The following is a 13,836-nucleotide window of genomic DNA, read 5'->3' as shown; positions in this document are numbered from 1 at the left end:
AGGTTTTTATTGTTTCAACAAATATTTTTCAAGCATTTATTGCATTCTATGCAATATGGCAGATGCTAGACACAGAGTAAAGGCCTAGGCCCAGGCAAGGCATGCATAGTCTCCAATTCAGAGTGATAGGTGCTATTAAGGAAGAATACTAGTAATTAACAGCCACAATTTTTAGAGTGCTTATTATGTGCCAGTCATTATATAATCTTGCTAACACATGGTACTCTGGCTTGCCATAGGAGGGTCGCCTAACCCAATCTTGGGAGGTTAAGGAAGGCTTCCTGGAAGTGTCCTGAGGGATGAGTGGGAGTTAGCCAGGTAAAGAAAGGGAGCCAGGGAAAACGGTCTTCCAGGCAGAAGCCTGAAGCTGAGAAAGCACATAGTATACGTTGTAGAAAGGGAAGTAGCTTAATATAGTTGAGGGCAGCAGGAAGTAGGAATAGTAATAGATGTGGTGGGAGAAATATGTCTGCAGGTAAAGATCACCTTGGCCTTGTAAACCAGGATAAAGGTTTATTAGTCCAGCCAGAAGGGAGTCCTCCCTATTGGCACCTGTCAGCTGGGACCCTTAACATCTTCCCCCTCTTGCTGAATTCCCTGCCCCCATCTACTGCCTGGAGTCTTGCTTCCAGGTGCATGGACGACCCAGAGCTATACCCATAGCTACCTGTCTGACTACAGGCACTACTACTGCCCAAGAGCTCCTTGGATGTTGACATGGGCCTTAACGGCACACAAGTTCATTGCCCCTTGTAGACACCCCTAAATTGATGGTTGGATACCACCAGCCCTGGAGTGCAGACCATAGGAAAGTTATTCCTCTAGCTCTGGCTCAGCTGCCCCTTCCTCCTTGCTTTCTGGTGCCTTAGAGGGCCCCTGAATGCTTCAGGAAGATGTCTACCATCTGAAGGTTAAGAAGAGATTCAGAGCTGTGTCTTAGCGAAGACTATACTACTGGTCAGTGGGAGGGGACCCCAGCTTCCTGACTCTACATCCACAGTTTTGGTCAAGTGCAAGGGCTTTGGATACACGTAGCTTGTGTCTGAACACTGATTGTACCGCTAAGCAGTAGCTGGGTGATCTTGGAGCAAGTTACTCAGCTTTCCTAAGCCTCAGTTTCCCCATCTCTAAAAAGGGGTAAAATTTCTCCCCCTAATAGGACTTCAGTGATAATTAGAGAATGTGTGTAAAGAACCTAGCACATGGCCAGGCATTTAGTAGACTCCTATTATGAAGATTGTAGTGGATGCCACGGTGCCACACCAGATTCCCCTTCACGTCTGAAATGTTCATTCTCCTGGCTGCCAAAGGCTCCCTAGGCCAAAGGAAGATTTCTTTCTCAAGGTCAAGACCCTTTTCTGGGGCAGCCCACATTCAATGATAGGTTGATGTGGGAATACAAAGTCTGGTTCCCTTTGCCCCGTAAGGGTCATCAGAAGAGTCTCCTTCCATCCTCAGAGTTCCTCCTGAGATCAGCTGAGGACTTTGTTGCCACTGCAGGGGGCTTAATGTCTTCCAGTCCCATTTCCTGGGCTCTCCCACAGCTGCTACTCCCTGGAGCAGTCCTGGATACATTTTCTGCGTGCAAATCTCAGAGTCTTAGATGACCCACGCTGTAATGATGAGGAGGAAGATGGTGTGGCGGCTCTACCTCCCTGCCTTTAAAGATCTAACCTGCGCTGGTATTGATAAGAATATGAAAATGGTGGCAAATTAACTTACTGGGTTTTATTTCTTACTTATTCTCAAATAAGTTATTTCTTTGTTTATTTGAAGTTCCTATTAGAAAGCAAATACGCAAACTCGAATTTCACAGGTATGATTTATAAGTGTGATATTTCTTTAGTAAGGACCCAGCTTCAGACTCCTTTCAAACACTGATTGTTCTCAGTAAGTTACACATGTGACTTAGGCAAGATTTATCTCCTTTATTAGAAAAGCAAACCAAACAACAACCAATTCATGAGTTCAGTTATAACTGTTACCTGTTTTTTCTCAAAGTCTAAATCATATATATTGTAAACTCTATTACTAGGCTTAGTAAGAGTATAGGATCATTTGGGCAAACCAATATTCTGATAGAGTTGTTACATTTCCACACATGCATTACCAATTTTTAATGAATTAGAACATCGTAAAACATATTTAACACTAAAAGTCTGCTGCTCACAGTTTAATTTTATTTTTTATAATTCCAAAGGCATTTGACATTTGAAAGGTTATCACTGCATTATAAATGTGCAGAGAGAAGTTACTAGAGAATGGCAGATAGCCAATTTTAATCTGTGTTGATGATTATGATATACATGAATATCCACATTTGCATACATTAATCTTGTTAAATATAAATATGAGGACTATTATAAAAATCAGTAATTGGAGTATAGCTGTTCATGGTCACAGTAGGGAACTCACTTATTTGAGTGGGATTAGATAGATCGATTTTAAATTAAGATAAAATTTACATACATTGCACATTAGGTGTACAGTTTGATGAATATTGAAAACTGCACATAACCCATGTAACCAACAAACTGATCAAGATGTAGAACATGTCCAAAGCAGGGATTATGTGGGAAAAGTCTTCTGAATTTCTGACTGTTCTCAACAGTGTGCTCAACTTCCCCAGAAAGCTGGTCAGCTGCTGGATCCTGGTGCCTGCTTCACTCTTCTCATCTCCATTGATTCTGGCAACTTCCATGCCAATGCACCTTTCCTCTGCTGAACTTCATGGCACACAGTTGTCATCAGATTTGGAGGCAACTTCTTTCATTTTCCCAGACGAGGGCTGTTTCCATTTGTATCTTGAACATACATGGTGATCAGATTTCTCCACTCCTTCCAGGAGCTCTCTAAACCTTTGTTCATAAATCTTCCCAGCACAGTCCTGGGTAATGAGTAGGCAGCAAGTCATATGCTTTGCTTTTATAGATGGAAAGCTTGAAGCAAAGTGAAGTTAGATGGCTTCCTGACCAATGAGACTGACCCTGACTCAGAATTATATGACCCAGTCTGTGCCATGGGTTTGTTTTATTTCCTCCAGCAGGAAGGAGAAAATGGTGGATTTCAGGAGGCAGTTATCTCTTTAAGTCTATTTTTCTCACCTCCATTTGAGATATTACTCCACCGTTCAGGGGTGAGGACAGAGCAGCCTGGAGGGAGACAAAGCAGTAAGAGACAGAGATTTGGTATGAGAAGTCCTGGGTTTTGGTGAAGTTTTGAGAGATCAGAAGCAAAGGAGAAAGAACCAAGGGTCGAAGATGGTCAGAACAGTGGTTCTCAGGGTGCCTGGGTGGCTCAGTCAGTTAAGCGACTGCCTTCAGCTCAGGTCATGATTCCAGGGTCCTGGGACAGAGTCCCACATTGGGCTCCCTGCTCAGTGGGGAGCCTGTTTCTCCCTCTTCCTCTACAGCTCCCCCTGTTGTGCTTTCTTGCTCTCTCAAATGAATGAATAAATGAATGAATGAACGAATGAATGAAATATTTTTTAAAAACCCAGCGGTTCTTAACACTTCTTGCTGTTTTATCTTCAGTAGCTTATACTGGCATTTTTAATTAGACTCTTTCACTATCAAAAAGATGGCAAAGAAGTTTATAAAGAAGTCACTGAATTTTTTTTTTTTAGGAAGTCATTGAACTTTCTAAGAAATCCCCCTTCCCCACTCCAAACATTTCTCCCTCCGAATGTTGTCCTTTATGTTAACTGACTGGTTTTGTTGAGATAGCCACATTTAGTTCTTGGGGGAAATATATATTTAGAGGCTTAGGAAATCGCACCAGAGGATTTTCCATGTTTTCAGCAATGGGAGGCGTAGCCACCTAGTGTTTTAAATTTTACAAAAGGAACTGTGGAACTGGCTTTGCCCCTGCCCTACCTCTCCAAATGGAGCCAAGAGACTGGAGTGATCGGAAATGGTTCCACTCTCCAGCTGTTCTTATTGGCTGGCTCACAGTTCACCTCATCTCCTTAGCATAATGACTATGCTGTGGGATTTGACAGTTGCAACATCGAATCTGCCTCAAAGGCTCTTTCTCGCTTCCAGGGAGTTCCAGTGGACCTCCTTAGTTTGGTGTAACATCTAACCACAACTTTAATTATTAGTCTTCTTGAGAGAACCAGGGAGACTGTCTCTCACACTATGACTCCATCCACTCAGCTATGAATGAACAATCCAGCTCTTTACAGTTAACTCCCCAAACAAGCTTGACACCCCCAAAGTGTGAGTAAAATAACTATATGCCTTATACATCACTACCTGGGCATGCCACTCCTATTTTGTTTCTTACAAATTATTTTACATTCATCCCAGGCTGAGTTAAACTTTCTCTGGTACCTTCTTCTGACTCATAAGAGCATAAACCTTACCATCCATTGTAGACAGTCAAGGACTCTCTTTAGTTGTATTTCTGCAAGAGGCATCATCAAGGTTGCTTAGCAGCAGAAATTGGTTTATTAAAAACAACTTTCTATGAGGAAAGCACCTCCATATTTTCCTGTGGATTCATGTCTTCTTGTTGACTGATTTGCTAACTGAATTACTCAAAAGATTTTCTCCTTATATGTGCTGGGGGTGGGGGGGATCTAAGGAGCAAAATGGCTGGGAAAGACTTGATATTAGAAAGTGGATGAGACACCTTGAAGCAACTAGGAGAACCATGTTTCTCTGTTCAGAAACCTCTAATTAGGAAGTGTGAGGACTCAGGGTGACCTGCCCTGCTGTCAGGTTTCATTATGGGCCCCTGCAGGATGAGGGAGAAGCTTGGAGAAGAAGGGACATGTGTCAGGCTGGGGATGGGGCCAATCAACCCAGGAAAGGATGTAGACTTGAGTTATTACCTCGTGACCTGAGGCACCACAGTTGCCAAACTTATTTTGTTAAACTATGCAGGCTAACAGTTATGCTCAGAAAAATAGCAAAGCTACCTGTGTAAGGGAGGTGGGGGGGGGAGTCACTGACATTTACTGAATGATTATTAAATGCTAGCCACTGTTTTAAGCATTTTTCTGTACACGAAAATAAATACTATTAGTTTAACACTGTCTTTAAAAATGAGAAACATAGGGCGCCTGGGTGGCTCCGTCAGTTAAGCATCCAACCCTTGATTTTGGCTTAGGATCGTGAGATTGAGTCCCGCATCAGGCTCTGTGCTGGGCATGGAGCCAGCTTAAGATTCTTTCTCTCCCTCTGTCCCTCCCTCCCAGCTCATTTATGTGTGCACTCTCTTTCTAACAAATAAAAATAAAAAATAAAATAAAAATGAGAAACCAAGACTTTGAGAGGTTAAATTCATGAATAAATTTACCTATAAGTAGCAGGGATAGGATTTGAACCCTGGCAGCCAACACTCCTATCCACTGCACTGTTTAGGTCCTTAGTCTCAGATGACTATGGCCATGGTGGGGGAACTGTGGCTGAGTTGTCAGATTTTCCCATTTTTCAAGGAAGCCAGTTTATCTGAATTTATTAATGAGAAATTTCTGAATTTTTAAATTGTTGGTGATATTTTTTTTAAAAAAATGTTTTTGTAAAACTCATTTCAGGTCAGCAACTGAATGCGGGCTGAATGTGATCAAGGATTACTTCCTTCTTGCCAGTCATTAGGTCATTGCTTAACCTGTGTATATATGGGATAAACCTGGACTAAAGAAGTAGAAATGTAAACAGGAACCCACACTAGTCTCATTCTAGTAAATGCCCATTAAGGAAGCTTTGAAATATTGGATCATCAGAGGGAGTTTGATTGCCCTAGGCTTTGCTAGTTTCACCAGAAACCTAGAGAAAATGTGGATTTCAGATTTGTAATGGAGCAGAGTCTAGAACTGTGAGTTTCAGCCAGAATGCTGTAGTTCTATGGTTCAAAGAGGTTAGTGGGTTACAAGTGAGCTGAGATACTGGTCCTTTCAGCCTTCAGGGGGCTGAGAGTTTCTGTGGTCCAGAAGTCCCTTGGTTGGTCACCTCTGGCCTTAAGTAACTCCTCCTTCCAGTTTACTCCATGTTGCAGACATTATAATTTTTAAAAATGTGTGCCATGAAATTAAAACAATTAGGAAGCACTTCTATGGTCTTTTCTTATGTAATACGGATTGCTCTAGTTTACCATCAAGTGTTTTTCTTCTTGATGAATGGGATCTACATCTTTATATGAATTCTTTAATGCAAATTTTGTCCTCTTCTGTTCATCTGGATAGTAGGATATCCTCCTCCTGATTCTCTCTCTCCCCCACTCATGGATCTTTTTATTAAAAACAAATCATTTTGTTTTTGGTGGCTGGGTGGCTCAGTTGGTTAAGATCCCAGGGTCCTGGGATCGAGCCCCACATCGGGCTCCCTGCTCAGCAGGCAGCTTGCTTCTCCCTCTCTCTCTGCCATTTCCCCTCTTTGTGCTCTCTCTCTCAAATAAAATTTAAAAAATCTTTAAAAATTTTTCATCCATCCATTCATTCATTCATTCAAGTTTTCTTCCTGACTTATAATCTCACATAACAATGTGGTATTATTTAGTATCAAGTCATTCAATAATTACTTGTTATTTGTTTGGAAAGGTGAGAGGGTATGGGGCCTACTGGGGGAATCAACTTGTCTTGGTCTGCCTGGGACATTTTTAGCACTGAAAGTCCCATGGACTCCCTCCTTAGTCTTGGGCTAATCAGGATCATTGGTCACCCTAGGCTTAGCAAACATGTGAAGTTGTTACAGGGTAAAAGACCATTCTTCATATGGACAGCTAGGTATGAGGAAAAGCAGGGGAGAGTTTCACACAAAATGGCCTCAATTTTTTACTAGATAGATGTAAGGTCACCTGCTGGAGAGTAAGGTGAACAGATGGTAGAGGAATTGTCACTCAGTGAACCCTCCCCCATATCCTAAATAACAAACCTCACTTAAGTTGTAGTTACTCAAAACTGGGGGAAATGTAGCTATTATGAAGGGAGGGAAGCACCTAATATGAATCGTTGCCCTCAAAGACCCAGAGGAGGGCAAACACCACCAGGCTGTGAGAGAAGCCAAGGACAGAGCCAGTGAAAAACTCAGTGCATGACTGGGCACAGGTGCATAAGTGTCTGTGCCCTGGGCCTCCATCTGCAAAGTGAAGGGGTGGACCATGCACACCCCTCAAAGTCTCACATGCATTCTAGAATCCTAGCAGTTATTCAAGAATTATAAGGGGAGAGAAACAGTTACACACACATGCACAGACAAATGTTAGAAGTTTCTGGTATGTGAAGCCAAGAGAAGAGGCCAAAAAATTAGGGTTATGACAAGGACGGAGCAAACCCTGGCACAGTAAGAAGCAGATGGTACCCTGGAAGTTTATGAGGAAGGAAGTCGCATTCCCCACATCAGAAACAAACTTCTTACTGTATACCTTTACAATTTAGAAAAAAAATCATACGGAACAATAGCTTGCAGACTGAGAAGGATTGGAAATAATAGTGTTTCATTTGATCCTCACACAATCCTGGGAGGCAGAGAGCAGAGCTTCTACTCTCCCCATTTTATAGATGAGGAAACTGAGTTTCCAAGTAGTTAAGGTCACAAAGCTAAGTCTTGGATTCTGCTCTCATGAATTTCTGTAATGCTTAAAAAGAAGGGGGGTCAGTTGCATCTTATCACTACACAGCCATTTCAGAAGCGGAAACCCTGGACAAGAGTGTTAGGGACCCAAGGGACACACTGTGCCCTTCCCAGGCTGGAGCACAGGATGCGGTTATGAGTGCAATGGTTACCCTGCTCTGGAGAGGGCTACTCTTAGTATCACCAAAGAGACGTCACTGTAGATTTAGGGTAGCCTGATCAGTCTCTATGCTTACCCTCTGCTGGGGCTGTATCCCTGTGGTCACACGTCTAATCAGGTCACTGCTGGAGTCCCTTTTCCTAAATGTCCCAGTGCCACAGCTTTGGTGCTTTGGGAAGGCTGTGGGATTGAAATGATCAGAGTCTATGAGGACTCCTACTTTGCTGCTACGTGCTTTATGTGAAGTCCAACGCAACTGTACTACTTTTGCTGCTGTTTAGGGTTTTTTGTCCATTATAGATTATTATTCCAAAAATAGACTGGTAATATATTCTTGTACATCTGAACTTAATTAAGAACCTTCTTTCTATTGACACATGTGGTTTTACTGCTTCTGGTCAGGCCAGACAAGGGTATCTAAAGACAGATTTCTGAACTGTGGGCCAATTTCTCCAATCTTCTTAACCTAGGGCCCCTGTTCTGAGATGGTGATTTATGACTTTGACATGCTATCTTCAACCACTCTCTGGTCACTAGGGAGTATGTGAAACCTCACAGAAATGCTGCTTCTAGGAGTTAAAGTTGTCCCCTCCAACCTCAACAGGATCCTCCTGGGATTCAGAAGATTACTTAATGTTCTGTATTCTGAGGACTGTCAGAATCACCCTGACCTTACCGAATCATTTCATGACTTGGGAGGGTTGGTGATGGGATTAAATCTTCCACACTGTGGTCCATTTCTGACGTATTTGGCCAATGGAGACTCCAAGGGCATTGTGGACTCCACTTTGTTTCCCAAAAGGACTAACACCAGAAACTCATGTGCTATTTTGTTCTGTAGCTTCTCTGTTGAGCAATACCGCACCCTTGGAGCTGATGCTGCCTAAAGAATGAGAGGTTTGGGGGAACTGACAATTATTATTATTATAAATTTAAGGATTTTATTTATTTATTTGACAGAGAGAGAGCACAAGCGGGAGGAGCAACAGGCAGATGGAGAGGGAGAAGCAGGCTCCCTGCTGAGCAGGAAGCCTGAGGTGGGGCTCAATCCCAGGACCCTGGGATAATGAGCTGAGCCGAAGGCAGACGCCTAACTGACTGAGCCACCCAGGTGCCCCAGAACTGACAGTTATCACCTAGTACACCTCCCACACTTCTGCATGTGTGAAGACCATACTGCCTGCACCTGGGGCAGTAAAAGCCTACATCCTTTAACAGCCTCACAGGTGTTCACCCCAGCTGTTGGCTCAAATCCCAGGGAACACTGCCTCTTTGGTACATGTCATAATCAGGAGATTATGCCTCTCTTCATCTTCTGGGGTTCACACCATTTAGAGTGGAGAGCTTGGGGGGCAGAGGTGATGGGATGACAACATCCACGCATCCATCCATTCATACCTCCATCCAGTTATTAAGGGCCTAGTGTGTGCCATGTGTTACGCTGGATACTGGGCATTCAGTGGTGAACAGAGAAGTCAAGGTCTCAAGGAGGGGTTTCTGTTTCAACAGGAACAGCCCACAGAACTTCATCTGCTTTCGCTTCTGGTGTGTTAGTTACTGCCAAGAGTTTGTAGGTGTTTAGGGGCTTCATCACGTTTGGAAAGCTCTGGCTCCTCTCTGCTCCTTTGGAGACTAGCCCTTAGTTGGCCTTGAATGAGAAGCTGGGTCCTCAAAGTGCCACTGTCAGCACTCTCCGGGTGAGTACTAGGCATGGGGAGGGATCAGGGTGTGGGGCCCTCTGAAGGCTGTGTCATCCCCGGCTCCAGCCACAGAGGTTACATCATGCAGGGAAGCTGAGCTGTCAGCTTGTTGCTAGGCTGTGGCTATTTATTTTTATAAATGAGACTTGTGCTTAATTTAGAAATCTGCTTTTCCTTTTTCTTTCTTTTTTTTCCAGCATCATCTGGCTGTCTGGCACCACCAGAGAAGTGCATTTCTGACCCAACAAGAGCTGGTGGGTGGATGGGGGCAGGAAGGAGGCTGGGGAGAGGACTGATGCCAGCCCGGCTGCCTCACGGGGAAGTAGAAACACGTGGCCATTATGCCATAAGCATCCCGTTGGGCTTCTAGACGGGTTTCACGTGTGACACCTCCACAGTCCTCCCCTGGAACAACACAGTAGAAAGCTGCCCCGATGCTAAGTCCTCTTCTAAACAACCACACACCGGAATACAGCGCAACAGAAGGCAAGGCCACAAAAAAGAGGATTTTAGTCCTTTGGATGCAGCCATTTTAATAGAGCCACTTTATCGCAGTTATTTTGACGTGAAGATATTTAGATTTGACCTAAAACATCAGCCGATAAATGTGCTGATTTTCAAAAATAAGTGAGTAAAATGGGCATTTTACACTCCTTCTGTGAACTTCCCTCCAGCCCCAATCTTCACCCTATTGCCAATCCTGCCTCTGGGCATCAAGGTGTATGGGTCAGGAACAGGTAAGGGGAAAGGGTGGGAGAGATTCAAAATGGGAGAAATACTGAGGATCAGGTACCGGTCAAGAATGCAGTAAATGTCAGGAAGGAGGTGCCTGTCAGAACTGGGAGCAGGTCAGGAGGAAAGGAGGGTCGAGAGGCCTCTAAAATCAATAAAAAGGTCACAGTGACATGGAGCAGAAATAACAGATGGAATGAGGGGTGGGAAATTGCTTATAAATATAAGATACAGTGAGTCCGCGTTTTGGCTCACCTGTTTGGAGGCTGCGTGAGAACAGCTGCGTGAGAAAACAGTCTACTTAGGATTCAGAATCACTCATTTTGGCTTTTCCGTGGGCAGTGTCTGACTCACAAATGTCTACACATTTCCCTTGAGGGCTTGTTTGTGCCTCAGTTTCCACACATAAAATGCAAATGATTATGTCTACCTTCCTCTTTCCCCACCTTTTGCTCTCCCTGCAGGGGACATGCTGAGGATGAGCCAGCAGCTTGTAAACCGCTCCCAGCCACTTGGAGCAAGGTGCTTCTGTGTATGTGAGTGTTCTGTGAGTCACAGATTTGGGAGTTGGGCAAGTGTAGCCGTCTCTGCCCGGTGATTCATGCGCACACACTGATACCTCTAGCTGGAATGTATAGCGTTCGGGATGAATTTGTTCTTGCCACCACAGAGAACTTCATCTGTACCCAAATGCTAATACTTGAGGAGTTTGCACGTGGGCACTGGGATATCGGCCGTGATAAGAGGTGCAAGGAATCTGGCCTTTCTGCTCGTCATCTACAGTTTTAGTATAAAGAACTACAGCAGCATGTCTGTGCCCAATCATCCACTCCCCTCTGCCAGCAAAAAAAATATTTCCAAATACTCCTGCCATTTATCAAACTTGCCAAAGTCCCCCAGAGGCCGTTCCAGTAACTGAAGGCAGAGGGAAGAGAATACTCTCTGCCAGGTTTCACTACCTTCTGTGTTGACTTTTTCTATGACAAGGTGAAGCCTCGCCGATTTGGTCCTGGAACGTCCTTCCAGAACTGGTACTAGGAGGCAGCGGGGGCTGGGGCCTCAGCTTCCAGAAGCCTGACCTGAGGTCACCACGACTGGGCAAGGACCTTCCTCTGAGCCCTCAGAATGGAGGTGAAGGATGCCTGGATCTGCAGCTCGGCTGCCCCAGCCCTACTACCAAGTACGTGGCATCACCAACCCTATTCTAAGAGCCAAGGAGCCATCTCCTTTGGTACAGTTAATCTTTGTTCCTGCTACCAACTCATCTTTCTTTGTTATTTCTCACCATGTCCCTGCCTTCAGATTTCTTATGGATTCCTTTCTCAGGCATCGTGTTTTGATTCCCTCCTCACATTTACTTCCAGTTGCCAAGAACAACTCTGTTCCGGCAGGAAGATATTATTTGGCTTAAAGGAGAGCGAGCAGTGACTTCTCTCCACTAGCATTCTTTGAATTTACGTGGGAATTTATTCTGGGAACTGCTCAGAATCTCCCTCAAGTCTCTCCCTCACCATCAACATGTTTCCATCACAGAGTTGCTTTGCTTACATTGTTTTTAACTGGGTAATGATAAGAGCTTTTCTTTTGAAGCCTGGGTGGAGGGCTCAGCACCCCTCTCCACACTATTACTCCCCAAGGACCTTGGCTGAGCCCACACTGAGTATTACAATGGGTATTGTTACCATTGTTACAGACCTGAGCATTGTCCCCAGTGCTTGCTTGTGAGATAAACCTTGAGTCCTCTTTCAGAATTGTTAGTTTTTCCAACCCTTGGGCATTGAGTTCACCCTTGAGGGCAGTCCGTCCTGAGGGACTGACAAGCATTCTTTGATTTAGCTGGACAGATCGGGTCCAACTGACGCGTGCTTCTCTGGTGACATCCCAGCGCCCTAAATGACACATGCTAATTACCATGGCTGATCCCTAGCCATGTTTTGGGGAAGTTATGTTGCTCCAACCACCACTTTGTATAGTGATTCGGGAATTTGCTGTTTGACACAGAGGCAAATGAAGAGACGGGAGGGTCTGGGCACCACCCAGGCAGCAAGCAGGCCTGCTTGGCCTATCCCCAGAGGATGTTCTGAGAGCCCCTGAAAGTGTCCTGGTCCTGGACTTGGTCCGCCTGGACCCATGGCAAACAATGGCCTAGTTTCCTCTAGACCAAAGGACATTCTGACCTCCCAGGACAGAATGCCACACTCGAAGGTGAGGGAAAGATCTCCTGGAGAGATCAGACAGCAAGACCCCTGCCACAGGGCCTAAAACCAGTGTAATGGGCCAATGCTGAGCAATGAGCATCCCTTCCATTTGAAGGTGCTTCCAGATTCATGAATGGTCTCCTTTAAGTCTGCCCACAAATCTTGGGTGTGAATTGGGCAGATGTTATTACTCAGGTTTTACCAGTGGGGGAACTAAGTTTCAGAAGTTCCCCCAAGACAGTGGCCCAGCTCCTTCCTCCCAGGAGCACCTCATGTGTGGGGGCCTTCAACACAGGTTCCTGCTGAGAGCGGCAAGTATGCATCTCCTGGTTGGGCACTGAACAGGAAGACCGTGGCTCTGGTGGTAATAAATTACAGAGCTCTTCAGGTTGGATGAATCTCTTCTCCTACATATCCAGGAGGGCCCCGGCATCAGGGCTGCATGGATGAGAAACAGAGAACTGAACTCAATGTCTTTAAAAACAGTGCCACGTTGAAGTAAGCTTGGAGGTTCCCCATTGTTTTATCTTGTTTTGCCAACCACATGGACTTCTGAGCAGGTGCGGCCTCAGCTACTCCTTACCAGCTTTCAGTCCTGATGAGCAGCGCCATAAATGCTCACTTTCATTGAACGTGCCTGGATTGACTTGCTCTGTAAATTCCTCTTCACGCAGCAGCAGGAGAATCTCTGAAGCATGGGAAGGTAGAGCCAGAAGTCCCTAGAATGGGAGTGGGTTCTTGGATGCCACCTTCCCATCAGTTCTCCTGGGTTCCAGCAGACAGCAGATTGGACTTGCAACCAAGCAGACACATGAAAGCAAACGTGCGCTTCTAACATTTCGTAACCTGCCTCCCACAAAACAGAAGGCACTCTTCCCCTTGCATTATTCTCTGCCTTGTTCTTGACATATTTAATGTGCTGAGTCTACAGCCGACTTTGCATTCCCAACACCTCCCACTTGAAATGGCTCCTGGTCCCTCCAGGCCTGAGGATCCCAGTCACGTGCTACACCCCACAGAACACTCTTGGCTCTCTTTCTAGCCAGGCTACACTCCTCACCTTGACATTTAGGGCCGGCTGTTTCTTTTCCTCTTCTGCTCCAAAAAATCAGGGTCAGTCAAGATTCACTATTCCTGGGCAGCGTTTGGAGAAACTAATGTTGGGATAAAGGGGGGTTTTCTGTATGTGATGGGTGAAAGCAAGCATTGCCTTTCTGCTCCTATTCCCTGACTTCGCAACAGTGTGAAACCCTAAGCAGAAAGCCGAGACTTTTCCAGGCCTTTGTCTACACAGAGCTGAGTGTATCTTTGAAGTTCTTCTGCTTAAACCAGACAAAGCCATACTGTCCCTTTCCTGGGTCCTTCCTTGTTGATGGCCCAGGCTGAGTGCCGGGTTCAGCTCATTCACCTCAGGGTGTCTGGCATGGAATAGAGTCATCAACAGCCTGAGGGACACAGAGGCTGGACCA

This window comes from Leptonychotes weddellii, chromosome 3 (genome assembly GCF_054177405.1).
Source record: "Leptonychotes weddellii isolate Sample4059 chromosome 3, ASM5417740v2, whole genome shotgun sequence".
NCBI lineage: Eukaryota > Metazoa > Chordata > Mammalia > Carnivora > Phocidae > Leptonychotes > Leptonychotes weddellii.
Note: the sequence above shows the minus strand (reverse complement) of the source record.